Source organism: Mastomys coucha, unplaced genomic scaffold (assembly GCF_008632895.1).
Source record: "Mastomys coucha isolate ucsf_1 unplaced genomic scaffold, UCSF_Mcou_1 pScaffold8, whole genome shotgun sequence".
Taxonomy (NCBI): domain Eukaryota; kingdom Metazoa; phylum Chordata; class Mammalia; order Rodentia; family Muridae; genus Mastomys; species Mastomys coucha.
In genome coordinates, this window is record NW_022196914.1 from 29,192,105 (window position 1) to 29,210,899 (window position 18,795).

General features: G+C 40.5%; 2 protein-coding genes and 1 pseudogene across 5 annotated transcripts in view; all 3 read right to left on the reverse strand.

Annotated features, from left to right (window-relative positions):
* Nucleotides 1-18,795, reverse strand: part of LOC116083957 (zinc finger protein 58-like) — a 153,646-nt gene that overhangs the window by 88,659 nt on the left and 46,192 nt on the right. The gene's annotated exons all lie outside the window — the stretch shown is intronic.
* LOC116083958 (zinc finger protein 58-like) overlaps nt 1-18,795 on the reverse strand; it is a 149,805-nt gene that overhangs the window by 18,228 nt on the left and 112,782 nt on the right. Inside the window, exon 1 of one of the 4 annotated variants that reach the window (XM_031360801.1) lies at nt 16,714-16,808. The exons of the other annotated variants lie outside the window; for them this stretch is intronic. The gene's annotated coding sequence lies outside the window, so the exon portion shown is untranslated. Of the gene's footprint in view, nt 1-16,713; nt 16,809-18,795 lie in introns of those variants that run through there. 4 annotated transcript variants of the gene reach the window in all.
* Nucleotides 10,763-18,795, reverse strand: part of LOC116083873 — a 29,690-nt pseudogene continuing 21,657 nt past the window's right edge.

The window sequence follows — 18,795 nt, forward strand, 5'->3', positions numbered from 1 at the left end:
AGCTATTGGTGTTCTCTTCAGGAAATTTTCCCCTGTGCCTATTTGCTTGAGGTTCTTCCCCACTTTCTTTTCTGTTAATTGCAATGTATCTGGTTTGATGTGGAGGTCCCTGATCCGCTTGGACTTGACATTTGTACAAGGAGATAGGAATGGATCGATTTGCATTTTTCTATGTGATAACTAATAGTTGAGCCTGCACCATCTGTTGAAAATGCTGTCTTTTTTCCACTGGATGGTTTTAGCTCTTTTGTCACAGATCAAGTGACCATAGGTGTGTGGGTTCATTTCTGGGTCTTCAATTCTGTTCCATTGATCTACTTGCCTGTCACTGTACCAATACCATGCAGTTTTTATCACAATTGCTTTGTATTATGACATAAGGTGCGGGATTGTAACCAGAGGTTGCTTTATTGTTGAGAATAGTTTTGGCTGTCCTGGGTCTTTTGTTGTTCCAGATGAATTTGCAAATTGCTCTTTCTAAGTATGTGAAGAATTGAGTTGGGATTTTGATGGGGATTGTACTGAATCTGTAGATTGCCTTTGGTAAGATGGCCATTTTTACTCTATTAATCCTGCCAATCCATGAACATGGGAGATCTTTTCATCTTCTGAGATCTTCTTCAATTTCCTTCTTCAGAGACTTGAAGTTCTTGTCAAACAGATCTTTTACTTGCTTAGTTAGAGTTATGCCAAGGTATTTTATATTATTTATAACTATTGTGAAGGGTGTTGTTTCCCTAATTTCTTTCTCCACCTGTTTATAGTTTGTGTAGAAAAAGGCCTCTGATTTGCTTGAGTTAATTTTGTATCCAGCTAATTTGCTGAAGTTGTTTATCAGGTTTAGGAGCTCTCTGGTGGAATTTTTGGGGTCACTTAAGTATATTATCATATCATCAGCAAATAGTGATAATTTGACTTCTTCCTTTCCAATTCGTATCCCTTTGATCTCTTTTTGTTATCTAATTGATCTGGCTAGGACTTCAAGTACAATATTGAATAGATAGGCAGAGAGTGGGCAGCCTTGTCTAGTACCTGATTTTAGTGGAACTGCTTCAAGTTTCTCTCCATTTAGTTTGATGTTGGCTACTGGTTTGCTGTATATTGCTTTTACTATGTTTAAGTATGGGCCTTGAATTCCTGATCTTTCCAAGACTTTTATCATGAAGGGATGTTGGATTTTGTCAAATGCTTTCTCAGCATCTAATGAGATGATCATATGTTTATTTTGTGTTTGTTTATGTAGTGAATTATGTTGATGGATTTCTGTATATTGAACCATCCCTGCATCCCTGGGATGAAGCCTACTTGATCATGGCGGGTGATGTTTTGATGTGTTCTTTGATTCGGTTTGCAAGAATTGTATTGAGTATTTTTACATCGATATTCATAAGGGAAATTTGTCTGAAGTTTTCTTTCTTCAGTAGGTCTCTGTGTGGTTTAGGTATAAGAGTAATTGTGGCTTCATAGAACAAATTTGGTAGAGTGCCTTCAGTTTTTATTTTGTGGAATAATTTGAGGAGTATTGGTATTAGGTCTTCTTTGAAGGTATGATAAAACTCTGCACTAAACCCATCTGGTCCGGGGATTTTTTTGTTTGGGAGACTATTAATGACTGTTTCTTTTTCATGAGCAGATATGGGACTGTTTAGATCTTTGATCTGATCTTGATTTAACTTTGCTATCTGGTATCTGTCTAGAAAATTGTCCATTTCATCCAGGTTTTCCAGATTTGTTGAGTATAGGCTTTTGTAGTAGGATCTCAAAATTTTTTGGATTTACTCAGTGTCTGTTGTTATGTCTCCCTTTTCATTTCTGATCTTGTTAATTACAATACTGTCTCTGTGCCCTCTAGTTAGTCTGGCTAAGGGTTTATCTATTTTGTTGATTTTCTCAAAGAACCAGTTCCTGGTTTGGTTGATTCCTTGTATAGTTCTTTTTGTTTCTATTTGGTTGATTTCAGCCCTGAGTTTGATTATTTCCTGCCTTTGACTCCTCTTGGGTGAATTTGCTTCTTTTTGTTCTAGTGCTTTGAGCTGTGCTGTCAAGTTGCTGGTGTATGTGCTCTCCAGTTTCTTTTTGTAGTCACTTAAAGCTATGAGTTTTCCTCTTAGGACTGCTTTCATTGTGTCCATAAGTTTTGGTAGTTTGTGGCTTCATTTTCTTTTTTAGTTTGTTTGTTTTGTTTTGTTTTTTGTTTGTTTTCTTTTGTTTTTCGAGACAGGGTTTCTATGTATAGCCCTGGCTATCCTGGAGCTCACTCTGTAGACCAGGCTGGCCTCGAACTCAGAAATCCACCTGCCTCTGCCTCCCAAGTGCTGGGATTAAAGGCATGCACCACCACGCCCGGCTTTCATTTTCATTAAACTCTAGAAAGTCTTTAATTTCTTTATTTCTTCTTTGACCAAGTTATCATTAAGTAGAGTGTTGTTAAGCTTCCACGTGTATGTGGGCATTCTATCGTTTATGTTGTTATTGAGGAGCAGCCTTAGTCCAGGGAGATCTGACAGGATATAAGGAATTATTTCAATCTTCTAGTATCTGTTGAGGCCTGATTTGTGACCAATTATATGGTCAGTTTTGGAGAAGGTACCATGAGGTGCTGAGAAGAAGGTATATCCTTTTGTTTTAGGATAAGAAGTTCTATAGATATCTGTTAAATCCATCTGTTTCATAACTTCTGTTAGTCTCACTGTGTCCTGCTTTAGTTTCTGTTTCCATGATCTGTCTATTGCAGAGAGTGGGGTGTTGAAATCTCCCACTACTATTGTGTGCAGTATAACATGTGCTTTGAGCTTTAGAAAAGTTTCTTTTATGAATGTAGGTGCACTTTGATTTGGAGCATAGAAGTTCAGAATTGAGAATTCATCTTGGTAGATCATAGCTTTGATGAATATCAAGTGTCCCTCCTTATATTTTTTGATCCCTTTAGGGTGGAAATCGATTTTATTTGATATTAGAATGGCTACTCGCACCTTTTTCTTGAGACCATTGACTTGAAGAATTGTTTTCCAGACTTTTATTCTGAGGTAGTTTCTGTCTTTTTCACTGAGGTGGGTTTTCTGTATGGAACAAAAAGTTGGGTCCTGTTTACGTACCCAATCTGATAGTCTATGTCTTTTTATTGGGGAATTGAGTCCATTGATATTAATAGATATTAAGGAAAAGTAATTGTTGCTTCCTTTTTTGTTGTTGTTAGAGCTGGAAATCCGTTCATGTGGCTCTCTTCTTTTAGTTTCCTTGGTACATAGTTCCTCTCCTTCTGTTGGAGTTTTCCATTCATTACCCTTTGAAGGGCTCGATTTGTGGAAATATATTGTGTGAATTTGATTTTGTCATGGAATACTTTGGTTTATCCATCTATAGTGATTGAGAGTTTTGCTGGGTATAGTAGTCTGGGCTGGCATTTGGGTTCTCCTAGGGTCTGTATGACATCTGCCCAGGATCTTCTAGCTTTCATATAGTCTCTGGTGAGAAGTCTGGTGTAATTCTGATAGGCCTGCCTTTGTATGTTACTTGACCTTTTTCCCTCACTGCTTTTAATATTCTTTCTTTGTTTTGTGCATTTGTTGTTTTGACTATTATGTGGCGGGAGGAATTTCTTTTCTGGTCCAGTCTATTTGGAGTTCTGTAGGCTTCTTGTATGTTCATGGGCATCTCTTTGTTTACGTTAGGGAAGTTTTCTTCTATAATTTTGTTGAGGATATTTACTGGCCCTTTAAGTTGGAGGTCTTCACTCTCTTCTCTACCTATTATCCTTAGGTTTGGTCTTCTCATTGTGTCCTGAATGTCCTGGATGTTTTGGGTTAGGATCTTTCTGCATTTTGCATTTTTTTGACTGTTGGGTCAATATTTTCTATGGTATCTTCTGCCCCTGAGGTTCTCTCTTCAATCTCTTGTATTCTGTTGGTGATGCTTGCATCTATGTTTCCTGACTTCTTTCCTAAGATTTCTAAATCCCGAGTTGTCTCTCTTTGTGATTTCTTAATTGTTTCTACTTCCATTTTTAGGTCCTGGGTGGTTTTGCTCAATTCCTTCACCTGTTTGATCGTATTTTCCTGTAGTTCTTTAAGGGATTTTTTTTGTTTCATCTTTAAGGGCTTCTACTTGTTTCCTCGTGATCTCCTGTAATTCTTTATGGGATTTTGTTTGTTTGTTTGTTTCCTCTTTAAGGGCTTGTACCTCTTTACCTGTGTTCTCCTGTATTTCTTTAAGGGAGTTATTCATGTCCTTCTTAAATTCCTCTAGCACCATTGTGAGATATGATTTTAGATCCAAATCTTGCTTTCCAGTGTTTTGGGATATCCAGGACTTGCTGTGGTGGAAGTATTACATTCTGATGAAGCCAAGTAGTCTTGGTCTCTGGTGGTAAGATTCTTGTGTTTGCCTTTTGTCATCTATTGATCTCTGGTGTTAAATGTTCTTACTGTCTCTGACTAGAGCTTGTTCCTCCTGTGGCTCTGTAAGCCTGTGTCAGTACTTCTGGAAGATCAGCTCTCCTCTGGTAAATCTGGTGTAGATGGGTGAGTCCCTGGGTTAAAGCACTCCCTGAGGCAGTCTCTCCACTTGCAGGGAAGGGGCAGAGAGGGTTGCTGATCCACAGCTGTCACTCAGAAGTAGAGAGGATCCTTTCCTGCCACCCTGCCACTCCCCTGCTACTCTTGAGGCCTGTGCCTCCTGGCTGATCTTGCCTTAGAAAGTCCCCTGAGAGAAAATCGACCCCTTCTTTTCAATGTGTAATTCAGTTCTCTGTGTTTATTCACTTCTGTGTTCTAGCTAATAGTTACATGTTACATGACACTTATATGTAAGTAAACTCCTTTTTATTAAAATCAATTACTGAAAAATAGGTAACGTGTTATTTTTTTAACATTTACCCACTATGCTCATTGGCTGCTATACAACTTTTCTAACTTTAACAATGATGGATAACAAGGATCCAAAGCAGATATGATAACTGAAAGACCCCGGAGCTCCGGAGACCCTCACTCAAGTCTTGAGATAACATTACCACCCAACAACTCACGAGAGACCGATCTTGCTGCAATCACATGAGGTTTATTCAGGCCAGATCTGGGGTCGAACTCATAGCCTGGCAGGCCAGAGGAGTTCAACCGTGAACACAAGAAGTGAGGGGTATTTAAAGGGAAAAACCACAACCCAAGGGGGGTGATGGGTGATCAAAGATACATAGCATGAGAACAATAGAAAATTCTAAAGGAACCCACTACCTAGTTGAGCCAGATCACAAGGAAGTTATTCTGCACACTCATTGGCTAGAGGAATGTGGTTTGGTCAACGCTATCTTCTTAATGGCTGGCCGCTGTCCTATTCCTAAAACTGACCAGTCCACATTCCTGGCTCATTACAGAGACTTCCTATGCCTTCTTTGAGTAAAGGTTATACATTAATGCATTTCCATTAACATGCTTTTTCCAAATTTCTAAATTCAGTCTTTCAATAACCAGGTATGTAGAAGGGAGGAAAGGGAAGATGAGCAATCTACTGTTCATCTTTCCTCTGTTGTACTCATGGCAAAGCCAAGTGGAAGATTCAAGGCGAGTCTGGCGGTGGCTCATCTCTTGGCACCATCCCTGTCTACAGGCTTAATGCTATTGTGCCCTGTGCAAAGTTATCCTTGTAATATTAAAACACTGATATCTATAATCCCATATCTGGCTGCAATTGTAGAAACCAAGTTCTGATAATATAGAAACATCTGTCTGTTTTCCTGGAGTGAGTTCTGGGAATGTAGAAACAAAGTTTCAAAAGTGTGAAAACAAAGTTTTGGTGGTCAGGATATTGCGTCAAAATGAGAATGACCAGGCTAAGACCAGCCAAAACAAAAATAACTGGTGGTCAGACTGACCAGGCCCAGCTGTAAAAACAAGATTAGCTGTTCTCAGTATAACTCCCCCCACCCCACCCCGAGATGAATTTCCAGAAAAACCACAAACTTTCACCCTGACCTTATCGTCATAAAATTCCCTGACCACTCAGTTCCTTCCCCTCCTTGAGGGGTTTTCCAGACTCAGCTCTTTTCCAGGGACTTTACAAGGCCAGGTGCAGAGTTAGATAAGGATAAAGTCGGCTGACCAAGTCAAGAATAACCCCCCTGAGCAAGCCAACCAATGCTTGAAGAGATCCTCTGTCCTGTGCTACACCAATCAGAGTGAGCCAGCTACCCTGTTGCCTAAATCTGCCCTCTGCAAGGTATAAAAAGTGTGTGCTTTTTGTTTTTGGTTTCGTTTGGTTTGGTTTTTTGAGACAGGGTTTCTCTGTGTAGCCTGGCTGTCCTGGAACTCCCGCTGAAGACCAGGCTGGCCTAGAACTCAGAAATCCACCTGCCTCTGGCTCCCAAGTGCTGGGATTAAAGGCATGTGTCACCACCACCACCCACTTAGTATGTGCTTTTTGAGTTCAGAGTTGACTCTCCCTGAGAGGCTGAGCAAGCCAACACGCGTTGGATCAATAAACCTCTTGCAGTTGCAGCAGGCTGTCATCCAGTTGTATTCTGTGCAGTCTGTCGTCCAGTTGTGTTCTGTGGGGTCTCGCACTTAAGACCTCGGGGGTCTTAAACAATCAATATTCTAAGAATCTACTGTCTCAATGTTGTGTAAACATTGCTCCCCAATTATTCTATAAATAAAGCTATGTCAATTAATCTAGCTGATTTGCCAATGAGTGAGCAGGTGAAAGAACAGGGATGGACTACCTCCCAGCCATGGAGGCAGGGTGTGAGTGGGAGTGGTGGGACAGGCCACATGAAGAGGGTCCAGGAGAGACCATGGAAAAAAGCCTGGAGCAGAAAAAGTCAGAAGAAAAGCAAGTATCTTGGGAATTTTGGTTCAGACTGAGCCAGTTTGGCTTAGATTAGAATAGACTAACTGCTAAGCTATTGTGCCTCAAAACCTGTACTAAATAAATCTTAAAATAATGTGGAAAATGGTAAGAGAAAAAAAGAAAAAGGAAAGAACTGGTTAGCGCCCACGCTTTGTGCCTCTGCCCCATGGGCTGGCCGGCCATGCACTGGTGGGCAATGGCAGACCTGTTTTATTTTGTGGAGACTCTGTCCTGGAGCTCTGGAAACATCTCCACCCAGCTTGCTAGGTTCCCACTGGCGAGTCACTACCACACCTAGCACACCGTGCTTCAAATCCCCCAAGGCCTTTGTGGTGCACATCTGGCAAACCCACACTTTCTCTCTTGAACCCAGATGAGCTCCCACATGAAGGAAAACGCAACATAAACTTAGTTCAGAAACAATGGTAACTCAATCTCTGGGTGCAATAACTAAAATCTAATCTTGTAAGCCTTATTAAAATCTGATTCCTCTGGTGATGAATCCTTGGGGATCCACCATGATACAGGGAAACTCTAGCAGCTACATCTTAGCCCTCTGCTGTCCTGTTCCAAAGAGGACCTAACTCTCTCCTGTTTCCTCTGTATAACCCAGAAGTCCCGCCTACTCCACCAGTGATTGTCTCTTTTATTCATAAGTGGTTTGGGTCACAAGAAGCCATGACTCCTTGCTCATTCCAGAAAGCCTCTCCCAGGAGAACAAACAGCCCAGAGCCATCCACAACATTAAAGTCTCTGTCTCATTCATTTGTGAGCTAGCCAGGGTTTAGCCCTTCCAGGAGTCTTCTCACTCATTCACTCAAGATGGCTTCCCAGGAAGATGCTGACATTCTGTGATCTTTGTGACAGCCTGAGTCACATTCTGTAATTTACCACTAAAACCGGACAATTTGAGTATTTCCAAATAGAAGTTTTTTAAATTGTATTCATTTGGGCAGAAGTTAATACATGCATAATATGCTTTTTCATATATCCACATTCCTTTACCTGAAAGCACTTCCTACCAGATTGCTGTCACAGCCATTTGAACTATGACATAAATCCCATAGCATTCGGCTGGTGGGTTAGTTAGACATGGGGTTCCCCTCGTCACAGCAACTGAATATGAAGCAAAGAGAGATACTGAAGGCAAAATAATCTGTTGCAGGACTTTCTCTGTCCAATCACACTAGGGCAGGCCTGTGATTGGATAGGAAAAGGGAGGTGGAGTGAGAAGTTTAGGGGACACAGAGAGAGGTAGCAGAGGAGAAGGGAGAAACCAACATGGAGGCAGACGAACAGGAAGATTATACTGATCTCAGGTGGTTTAAAGCAGCCACAAGTAGCTAAGATTTTTCACAAGGTTAGAATAATTGGGTTAAAGCTTTTATCAATTCGATCTAAAATTATTGTATTGGCATCTTGAAAATTGTGATCTTATTGCTATCTAAATCTGATAGCATAATTAAGCTTTAAGAGTCACATTTCTACTGGGTAACTAGGTGTTGAGATGGCTGACCATGGATGTGTGAAACGTTACGTGGAAGTGAAATGGACTCAGTAGCTGGGAGAGAGTAGCTCAGGGGTGAGAACACAATGAACGGGGCCCTGCTGGGACAGTGTTGTGGCACATCAGGACTGGCGGGACAGTAGAGTTGGTAGGATAACTTTTTTTCCTTTCTTATTTTCTTTAAATATTTATTTTATTTTTTTTATGTGTATGAGTACACTGTAGCTGTACAGATGGCCATGAGCCATCATGTGGGTGGTTGGTAGGAATTGAATTCAGGAACTCTGCCTGCCCTGCTCACTCCTGCATAATTCACTGTAGCGGTCTTCAGACACACCAGAAGAGGGCGTGCGATCTCAGTACAGGTGGTTGTGAGCCACCATGTGGTTGCCGTGATCTGAACTCAGGATCTTCGGAAGAGCAGTCAGTGCTCTTATCGACTGAGCCATTTCGCCAGCCCCTGGATAATTTTTTATTACTTTCTGAAACAATAATTGATATTTGCCTCTCTGAGGCTTGAGAAATTTAGGATGTGTGTACAGACTCCTCCACTGGAGAAGTGAACCATCTCATGAGGGATAATTCATCTTCCATACACACACACATAATTACACATATACATATACATTTATACATATATATATGCATATATATACATATACACAGACATAAAGAGATTTTTATGATATAGCCTAGAAGCTGGGAAAGACAGGAGCTGTTATCTAGTGGGTCTTATTTTCCCATATATGCTTATCCTATAGCATGGCCATCAGCATTTACTCTGATAGGGTCTACTAAACATCCAAGGGGACTGGTGTTTCTTGAGCTTGGAGATGTCCTGCCATGCAAGGGTACTATAAATATAATACTTTTACCTATAGAATCAATTTCCCATACAACCTTTTCTGGGGGGGAGTGGGGAGGGTATGAGACAGGGTTTCTTTGCTTAGCCCTGGCTGTTCTGGACCTCACTCTGTAGACCAGGCTGGCCTCGAACTCAGAAATTTGCCTGCCTCTGCCTCCCAGGTGCTGGGATTAAAGGCGTGCACCACCACCGCCCAGCTCCAAACTAGCTTTTTAAAAATATAATTATACTTGGTCTTTACCTCTATGCTATATTAAACAAACTAAGACTATTTTAAACTTCTTTTAGGTTCATGTTTTAGGATGCACTTATAGCATATACAGAAAACTATAAAATGACAGATATAAATTGGTCTCTCCATCCCAACTTGTTTCTGTTAGTAAATTTCATTTGTACTTAGCATGACTAAAAACAAAATTTGGGCACATTAAACATATTTAATCATTTATAAGTTAATGACTGCTAACTTTGAGGTTTTAATTGCATTGATATAAGTGTTTATATAAATTAATAAATACAAGTGTGAGATCACTGTTTAGGATATCAATAGTAAAGTAAGAACATCATCTACAATGTTTCATGATTGACATCACATACACACTAAACAAATCCATCCTGTCTGCTGACTAAGTGCTTATAGCTTGGTTATTATTTCAATATGCTGCTAAATAACTTCTATGACATGACAATTGGAGTCATATGAAAAACAGTTTAGAATTTAAAGGAAATTAGGAGATTCTTCATTTTGAAGCCAAATACGACTGACAATGTGTTCTGTTAGCTTTTCCTGGGGAACCAAACACTAGTGCCCATTTAGCTTAGATTAGATCCAATGTAGATCATCTCACTAAAGTCCAACGTGGTGAGAAATCTGAGTTTATGGAGCTTCCCACACACCCAGGGAATAAGCTATTTCAAGAGCATAACAGCCCACAGATCAGATTCTAGGCATCCAAAGGACCAAGTTCTAGAACATGGCAACAGTTTCATGAAATATACCTAGTTACAGAGGAAATAAACCCATCAATGCATGTAAGATTCAAGCATGCTGGTTGAACACATTGGTGGGGGAAGTTACAGCAAGAAGAAATCTCTACTGTTCTCTGGTGACTTTCTTAGCCTTTGTGCTAAGTAAGATGGTTGACATTCCAGAATAGTTCACTTAATAAACTTCACTGTGAATTTTTTGAATTGGATAAAATCTGAATTGTTAACAAACATTTTACCATATTCCACATACTCATGGAGGTTGTGGTCAGAATGAACACTGCCTTAGTCAGTCAATTAGGGTTCCTATTGCTTCTAAGAAACACTATCACCAAAGCAAGGCTGGGGAGGAAAGGGTTTGGATTATACAACCTCATTGTAGTCCATTATTGAAGGAAGTCAGAACAAGAATTTACATAGGGGAGGCCATGGAGGAATGCTTACTTCCTATGGATTGCTCAACCTGCTTTCTTATACTATCCAGTACTGCCAGCACAGGAATGGCCCCACCCACAATGGGCTGGGGGATGGGCCCTCCCATCACTCACTCATTAAGAAAACAGTTAAAGCCCGATCTTATGGAGGCATTTAATCAGTTGAAGTTCTGTCCTCTCAGACAGCTCTACTTTGTGCATCAAGCTGACATAAGACTGGTCAGCACAGATGTGTTTTAAGACCTGAAAAAGATTAAACATTTTAAAAATTCATAGGCCTTCACTCCAGTATGAACTATCATGTATTGAGTAAGACTATCAAGATTAACTAGGCTTTATCCACTGCCCACATGTCTTAGGGGTTTATTGCTGTGAACAGACACCATAACCAAAGCAATTCTCATAGGAACAACATTTAATCGGGGCTTGCTTACAGATTAAAAGACTTAATCCATTATCATCAAGGTAGGAGCATGGCAGCATCCAGGCAGGCATGGTCCAAGAAGAGCTGAGAGTTCTACATCTTCATCTGAAGGCTGCAAGAAGACTGGCATCCAGGCAGCAAGGACAAGGGAATTAAAGCCCATGCCCACAATGATACACCTACTCCAACAAGGCCACACCTCCTAACAGTGCCACTCCCTGGGCCAAGCATATTGAAACCAGCATACCACATCTTCACTCTGATAGGATTTCTCTCTTGTCTGAATGCTCTTGTGTCTCAAAAAGGCTGAAGAATATTTAAGGGTTTGGTGACATTCTCGACACTGATTTGTTCTCTCTCCACAAGGAACTTTTGATGATTCCAACGATTTGCAGAACAGGAAAACCTGTTGTCATATTTTTCACACCTGTGGGGATTATATTCAGAATGGATCATTAGATGTCGTCTAAGTTTCAAATAATTCGGAAAAGATTTGCCAGTCTTGACAGGTATGGGGATTAGTTTTGCAATAGCTATTTTTATGTTGATTAAGGGATGTAGAAGCACTAAAACATCTGCCACACTCTTCACATTTATAAGGTTTCTCTCCAGTATGAACTCTCTTGTGTGTGCTAAGGGTTGAGTGATAATGAAAGGCTTTGTGACATTCTTCACACTTAAAGCATTTCTTCCCACAATGACTTCTTTGATGACACTTAAGGAATGAAGGTTCATAAAAAGCTTTGCCACATTCTTCACACTTCTAGGGTTTCCCTTCAGAATGAATTCTTTGATGTGGCTTCAGCATTGAAGGATAGTAAAATGATCTGCCACATTTTTCACACTTGAAGTTTTTTTCATCAGTATGTTTTTTCTGGTGTACAAAAGTTATGAGTGACTACTAAAGACTTTATGTCACTCTTCACACTTGTAGAGTTTATCTCCAGTATGAAGTCTCTGGTGTATATAAAGAATTAAGCGAGAACTAAGGGGCTTACCACATTCTTCACACTTGTAAGGTTTCTCAACTTTATTAATTCTTCATTGTTTAAGAAGGAGTGATTTAAATTAGTGGGCTTGCTGTAATAGGATCATTTGAAGTTATTCCTGTTGATCCAAAGATGTAGTATGAACAAAGGTTAACCAATATTCTTTGTAATTATTTAGCTTAATTTTTAAAATGAAAACATTAACTCGTATGTAATTAATCATTAAAAAAATCTGCAGTATTCTTTAATACCTGTAGGGACTGAGCATAATTCACAAACAGAGTAGTTGGAAGCAATCTATTTAAACCACAACCAAATAAAACATAGAAATAATAGCATATTATTCAAAATTAAAGACCTAAGTTATAAAGGCAATATACTAACCAAAATAATTCAATTTAGCAATTATATGGGCAGTCACACATGAAATTTTAAAATAAAAAGGCTGGAAAATAAGAAGTTTATTGTGGTTGTGAGATTGAAAAAATATTGACTATTTATACTAACAGAGTTTTTATTTTGTAAGAAAAAAAGGTATGACATAACAAGTAGACTGTCCATACCAAGACTAAATAGTATAGCCTAAGGATTTGGGACAGTATTTTATGTTTTATATTGATGACTAGGTATATATTTATACCTAAAAGATATCAAAGCATCAGAATGAAAAGCAGGTTCACCCATGACTAACAGAAATTTGCTGAGGCAATATAGGAGCCAAGGAATAGACCTAAATTACCTACTTTTTGTGTGTTTGACTGGTTTGGTTTTTTGAAACGTGGTTCCTATATATAGCTCTGGCTGTCCTGGAAATTGCTACGTATATGAGGCTGACCTTGACTTCACTGATCCACCTGCTTCTGCCTCTCAAATTCTAGGGATAATACAGTAGGCCATCATGCCTGGCAATGATATGACTACTTTTTTTTAAGAAAGAACTTTTTTTTTTTTGAGACGAGGGTCTCTGTGTAGCCTTGGTTGTCTTGGAACTTACTCTGTAGACCAGGCTGGTCTTGAAATCAGAAATCTGCCTGCCTCTGCCTCCCAAAGTGCTGGGATTAAAGGCGTGTGCCATCAATACCAGCAAACTATTTGTTTATTATATATGACTATACTGTAGTTTTTTCAGACACAGCAGAAGAGGGCATTGGATCCCGTTACAGATGGTTGTGAGCCACCATGTGGTTGCTGGGAATTGAACTCAGGACCTCTGGAAGAGTAGTCAGTGCTCTTCAGCACTGAGCCATCTTTTCAGCCCCAAGAAATGATGGATTAATAAGACTAATTAATTTACAAGATTAAATAACCATTGAACACTGAGTGGAGAGAGACAATGAACAGAGGACAAAAATGGAAGAGCCCTGTTTACTCATGAAGGGAAAACTCATACGAGCAAAGCTTATAGATATTTTTATCTTACACTCTCCTTAAATGTTCTATCAATGTATTTTACTTATCCATAGAAATATACAGGATGAGCATACCAAGTGATGATAGGCAACATACACTTAGAAACAATAATACACAAGATCAACGGGCAAAGGAAAAAATCTTGAGTCCACAAAATTCTGAAAACTTATTGAGGAGGGATTAAACACATACTCCTACTGGCATAGTTTAATCTGTGAATTATATATCCACAAAAGGCATACATTTTAAATCCTTATTATTGAGTATATGATAGAAAAACATTTTTGAAAATTATCATCCTTCACAAACAAGTCTTAGGATGAGTTTCATTAGCATGAATGTAAGTAATTTGAGATGCACGTAAGTGTAAAGTTAGTTTCTCACAAGGATTTCATACTTAGGTCTGAAGAAAAGTGTGCAAACATTCAGATGTGTCCAAACATTGCAAAGACTCCCAAGGGACCAAAGGAGCCAAACGGACTCTGTTCCACCAGAGTTTTATCTAACTGGTCATCCAAGCTAACCAACAGTGCTGAGAAAATGTCGTCATGCAGCCTCCAAACCTGCAGGTTTGGAAGATCCACTGTTTCAATTGTTTGACTCATGGGAGCTGAAACTTGAAGTTTCAGGTTCTGGGTTGCCCTCGTATGATGCAACTGTGGGTTTGGATTTATACACCAGATCACATCAGGGCCAAAGTATCCCGGAATGACAAATGTATTTGCTGACAGCAAAACCCAACCTAGTGCTTCTGGTCCTCCAAGGAGGTAGATGGAGATACATTTTGTCTTGTAAAGATTCTACTAAGTAGAAAACCTGCTGACAGGGAGTCCTTCCCTGCATCTCTTCCTAACATCTAAACTAAAGATGCCAAGTTCAAGCAAATTCATGTGTCATGTCATTTCTGTGGATGCTCAATGAATGACTGAAAAATCCACTTAAATAGGCTGTCTCAGCTATTGTTCTGTGCCTTATGTTTGTTCCTCAGGGCCACTGTCTGAGCTCACTTCAGAACTAAGGCTACTGCAAACTGTGGTATTCCTCTGTCCTCCTGTCTGGGCTCCAGGAGAGATGCCAATGTTCTTGATGAGGTTGCATTAGTGGTTCTCTGAAAGTCCATGTCTGGTCCTCAACTCACTCATGCCCAGCACTGAGTTCCACATTAGGGTCTTGTCAAAAGTCTAAAACAAGTAACTCCCAACCACACTTGCCCAAAGGGCTCCTTTGGCTGCTGGGATTGTAAGATTGTAAGTAACAATCCTACTGACCCATCCATACACAATAAGAACAAGGTAGTACCGGGACCACCTCTACGGCAGAACATAGGTTGCTGCAGTAGCCACCAGGCCAGGGGCTACACAGTGGAAAGAAGCAGGAACCCACACATGCCAGGAGTCTAGCCAGCCTGTAGGTCCAGTATTCAAGCTCACTTGGACAAGGGTTGAAGTCAGTTTTTCTGTGGGGAGAGTCCTCTAGCTGCACTGCTTATGTGGGAGATTGGTGATGAATGTGAGGTTGGGTCCTTTATACCAGGTTTGTAAACCTCCTTCCTCTGAGAAGTGTGTGTGTGTGTGTGTGTGTGTGTGTGAGAGAGAGAGAGAGAGAGAGAGAGAGAGAAAGAGAGAGAGAGAGAGAGAGAGAGAGAGAGACTCTACTGTGTTATGGCTGAAGTTGACCTTCGCTTCTGCTCCAGCAAGCCCAGATACCCTTCTTTCATCTCTAGAATTTTCTGAGTTCCTCAGGTGTCTTGTTTTTATGGTTTTTCTCTTTAAATATCTCTTTCCAAAGCTACAGGTGTACTTAGATATGTAAAGCTAACACACTATACCACAACGGAGCCAATATATCTGTATCTCATAGAGTCAAGATAGCATCCTTAACACTGAGGACTTTCTAACAGGAAAATAGACATTGAACTTCTCCGGTTGTCTGCCCACATCTGAAGACACTGAAACAAGTTATGCTTAGGAACATGACTGGGTTCAGTCTTACAGAGAAATAATGCCTTTTGAATACAGAGAATGATTTTACAAATCATCATAAACTGTTTTAGCTCACTGAAAACCCGGCTCCAGAGAGAGAATACACCCAACCCACCTCAATCTCAAGCATAACTGATTCAGAGTTTCCCCCACAGCCTCTGTCCTGGATCAGGCTGGCTCCCTGACTCTGTCACAGGTAGAACAACAACAACAGGACAGCCTGGGAAAGACACCACGCTCTTGAGAGCAGCTAAGAGGTGAACAGTTTCAGGTAGAGACTGCTATTAATTACCTCATGGTAGAAAGCTTTGCAGGATAAGAACAACTAGGAAATGTACATCCTTACAAAGGATAGAAGAGACACACTGCTCAAGTCTCTTAATCATAACTTCAAAATCATAGCTAAATTCTGACATATGCTATAACTGTCAACTTAGTGACTATGGTGAGTCTACATGCTATCCAAGTCCTAACGACTGTGTTGTGTTTTCTATAAACTTTTCCTGGAAACTGCCAAGGCCCTATTTGCACAGGTTATGTTAATTTGTCACATTACACTTGCTATGTAGTTTGATGGGGATCCATGTATGAACGGACCTCTCATCCTTCTCTTTCTAAGTCTACTGGTATGGCCCTGATAAATAACTAATTGTAAATCTTGTTCTAAAAAATTAGCCTCTGTTAAATTATTGTACCTATGGCCCAATATAACACTTTATATAATAAGTCAATGCTTTGACTCTTCCTTAAGATCAGTGGGGAATGGACTGCTCAACATGACTCTGGTTTGTCTGACTTCTATCCAACTGTTCTCCACCCCAAACTGTTTTAATCAACAGAACTGAAAATGTTGAGCCACCTGGCCCTGCCTGTCTCTGTGAGATGGAATTGTGGGTTTGACCAATCATGCCTCCCTTTGATGTAGAGATCTTTCTGGCATGAGTCTGCTCTCAATCCCAGCGGATAAATGACTTTTAGTCTGACCTGCATTGATTGGCATATCCCTAGGTCTCATTTTATAATGGAGACTCAACAAAATGAAGAGCCCTGGAAGTCACTGTAAGTATAAGTACAGCTCACTGCTTGGGAACAAAAAGCTGAAGACACATAAATCATCATTAATATCTGAGATGTCCTTCTCTGAAACAAAGACAAGAGGGAGAGACCTAAGACTTTCTTGACAACTATATCTTGTTTCAAGGTATATGAGAAAGCTGAGCTTTCTGTTGGATCACTGCGCCTTCACTTTGCTCTGACCTCCTCTTTCCTACCAACCTGGGAACACTGTTTTTACTGCTTGTCTCTTCACACCGGTGGACCCTTGTCTTTGCTCCAGAAATGTCACCAGCTGTGGCTTAGAGTCAGCAAGACCTGTTTGTAGGAAAAGTAAATGAGATTGTATAAGACTTCATCTACTGAGAACTGTTATGTCCCTTCAAGTACAGTGTTTACAAGGAAAGAGAATTATTTCCTTAAAATGGTTTCTGACAGGGTTACCAGAATACATATAGGAACATACAATGTCCAGATCTTGAGTTTCATTTAAAGGGAAAAATATTAAAACTGAATTGTTAAACACTTTAATTAATCAGTGTACTCCAAGCCTCATGGTTTCTAGAGAAGGCTGGCCAGGACTTATCTGTAAAGCTGGAGGTCCTCCCTTGATTGATCCTATTAATGAATATGCAGGTGTCTGTGCGAGAATTATAGCGGACTGGTAAATGGAAAACCAGGAACTGAATGGGTAGGCCTAGACCTGAACACAGTGACTAACCCCCGCACCCCTCCCCCCATAGACCAGGCGGGGTGCAGGTCAAGTGGTTGAAGTTCGTATGTCCCGCTGTGGTTGGCTGCAGCTCTGGTATGTCCTGCCATGCGAGGTGTCTTCAGCGAGCAATGGCTTCCATGGTGAAAGCCTACGATTGTTGCAGTCACCAGCTGATGGGGTCACAAACTCACTTACGGATAGCAGTCACGGTTGCCAGTTCTGGGACTGCTGGTCTTGGTCGTGGACTTTGCCCGCCCCACTCCCCACGGAGTGGATGCTGGCTGATATGAACCGCTAAATCCTGGAGTTCGACACCAAATGATGTGTTGGAGCAGTGCACCAGAACATACCACACTAGGCCCAAACAGTTCCATGTGTAAGAGGTTTAATGGGGTGGGGGGTAGTGGCACAGAAAGAGAGGAGAGAGAGAGAATGAGCAAGATGGAGGAATGTTCCTGTGTATATATATGTGTTGTGACTTAGCAGCCACAGGTAAAGGTGGGAGGTGAGCCCAATGGATTCTGGGAATATGGTGGCTGTTGCCCTGGCAACAGGTTTGTGGACCTGCCCATGTATTGCCACAGGCTTTGGATGTCCTGATGCTAACACTACTCAACTAGGGCATCACCAAGAAGACAGAAAAATCATCAGCATGGGGAAGGGCAAGTCTCCAGGAAGGAGTGAAACACTGTAATTGACTCTTAGGATCCCTCCCTATGTCACCTAGCACAGGCCACCACTGTTCTACATGGGGGAAGTGTCTGTTGTCAGAAGGCCAATGTGCTGGGAATTCTGAGGGGGATGGGTGATAAGCCTGTGAACTTCGTAGAGATTTTAGCCAATACAATTAATGAGAATTAAGGGAAAATTTTGACTTACAAAATTCATTTTTGTTAGGGAGGAAATATTGTCTGATCCAGAGGGAGGCAAACTGTTATTCATTAAAAATTGTTACATATTCTTACTAAAGTTGGGAGGACCTGTACTCCATTTGTAATAGAAGCTGGTCCTGGAGGCCAACTGTCATTCATTAAAACTCCAACTTATTCTTATAATATTTGGGAGGTAGATATCTCTTCTCCACTTGAATGGAGACTGGTCCCAGAAGCAAGCCTAGAAGCAAAAGATGAACAGGGTAGATATATTCTGAACTCTTGCATATCCTGTCAGTGTCTCACAAGGATATCTTTTCAGAGAACTCAGACAAAAGTAAAGACTAGCAGGACACTGGTGAGAAGCCAAAGTGAGATGCAAAGAGAGGATTGGATTCCTGATCAGGTTCCAAACAATACTGACCCTGCATTAAAACCCAGCCTATCTACATTAGACACCATAGTGCTAGAGATACACACTACACACATCACAAAGCGGCACCTCCTAGATCTTGGCCCCAAGACTTTCTTGACATAAGAGTGGTATAAAACAATCATTAATTTTTGCTTCAAGTAAATGCATTTTGTACCTTTATGACTGACATATGAATAAACCATGAAAAAAATATGGGAAACCAAATATAGAATTTGCTTTGGAAACCTGAATTGTGTAATTTTAATTTAAAAATAAGTATCTCATGCTTTGCTCTGTTCATT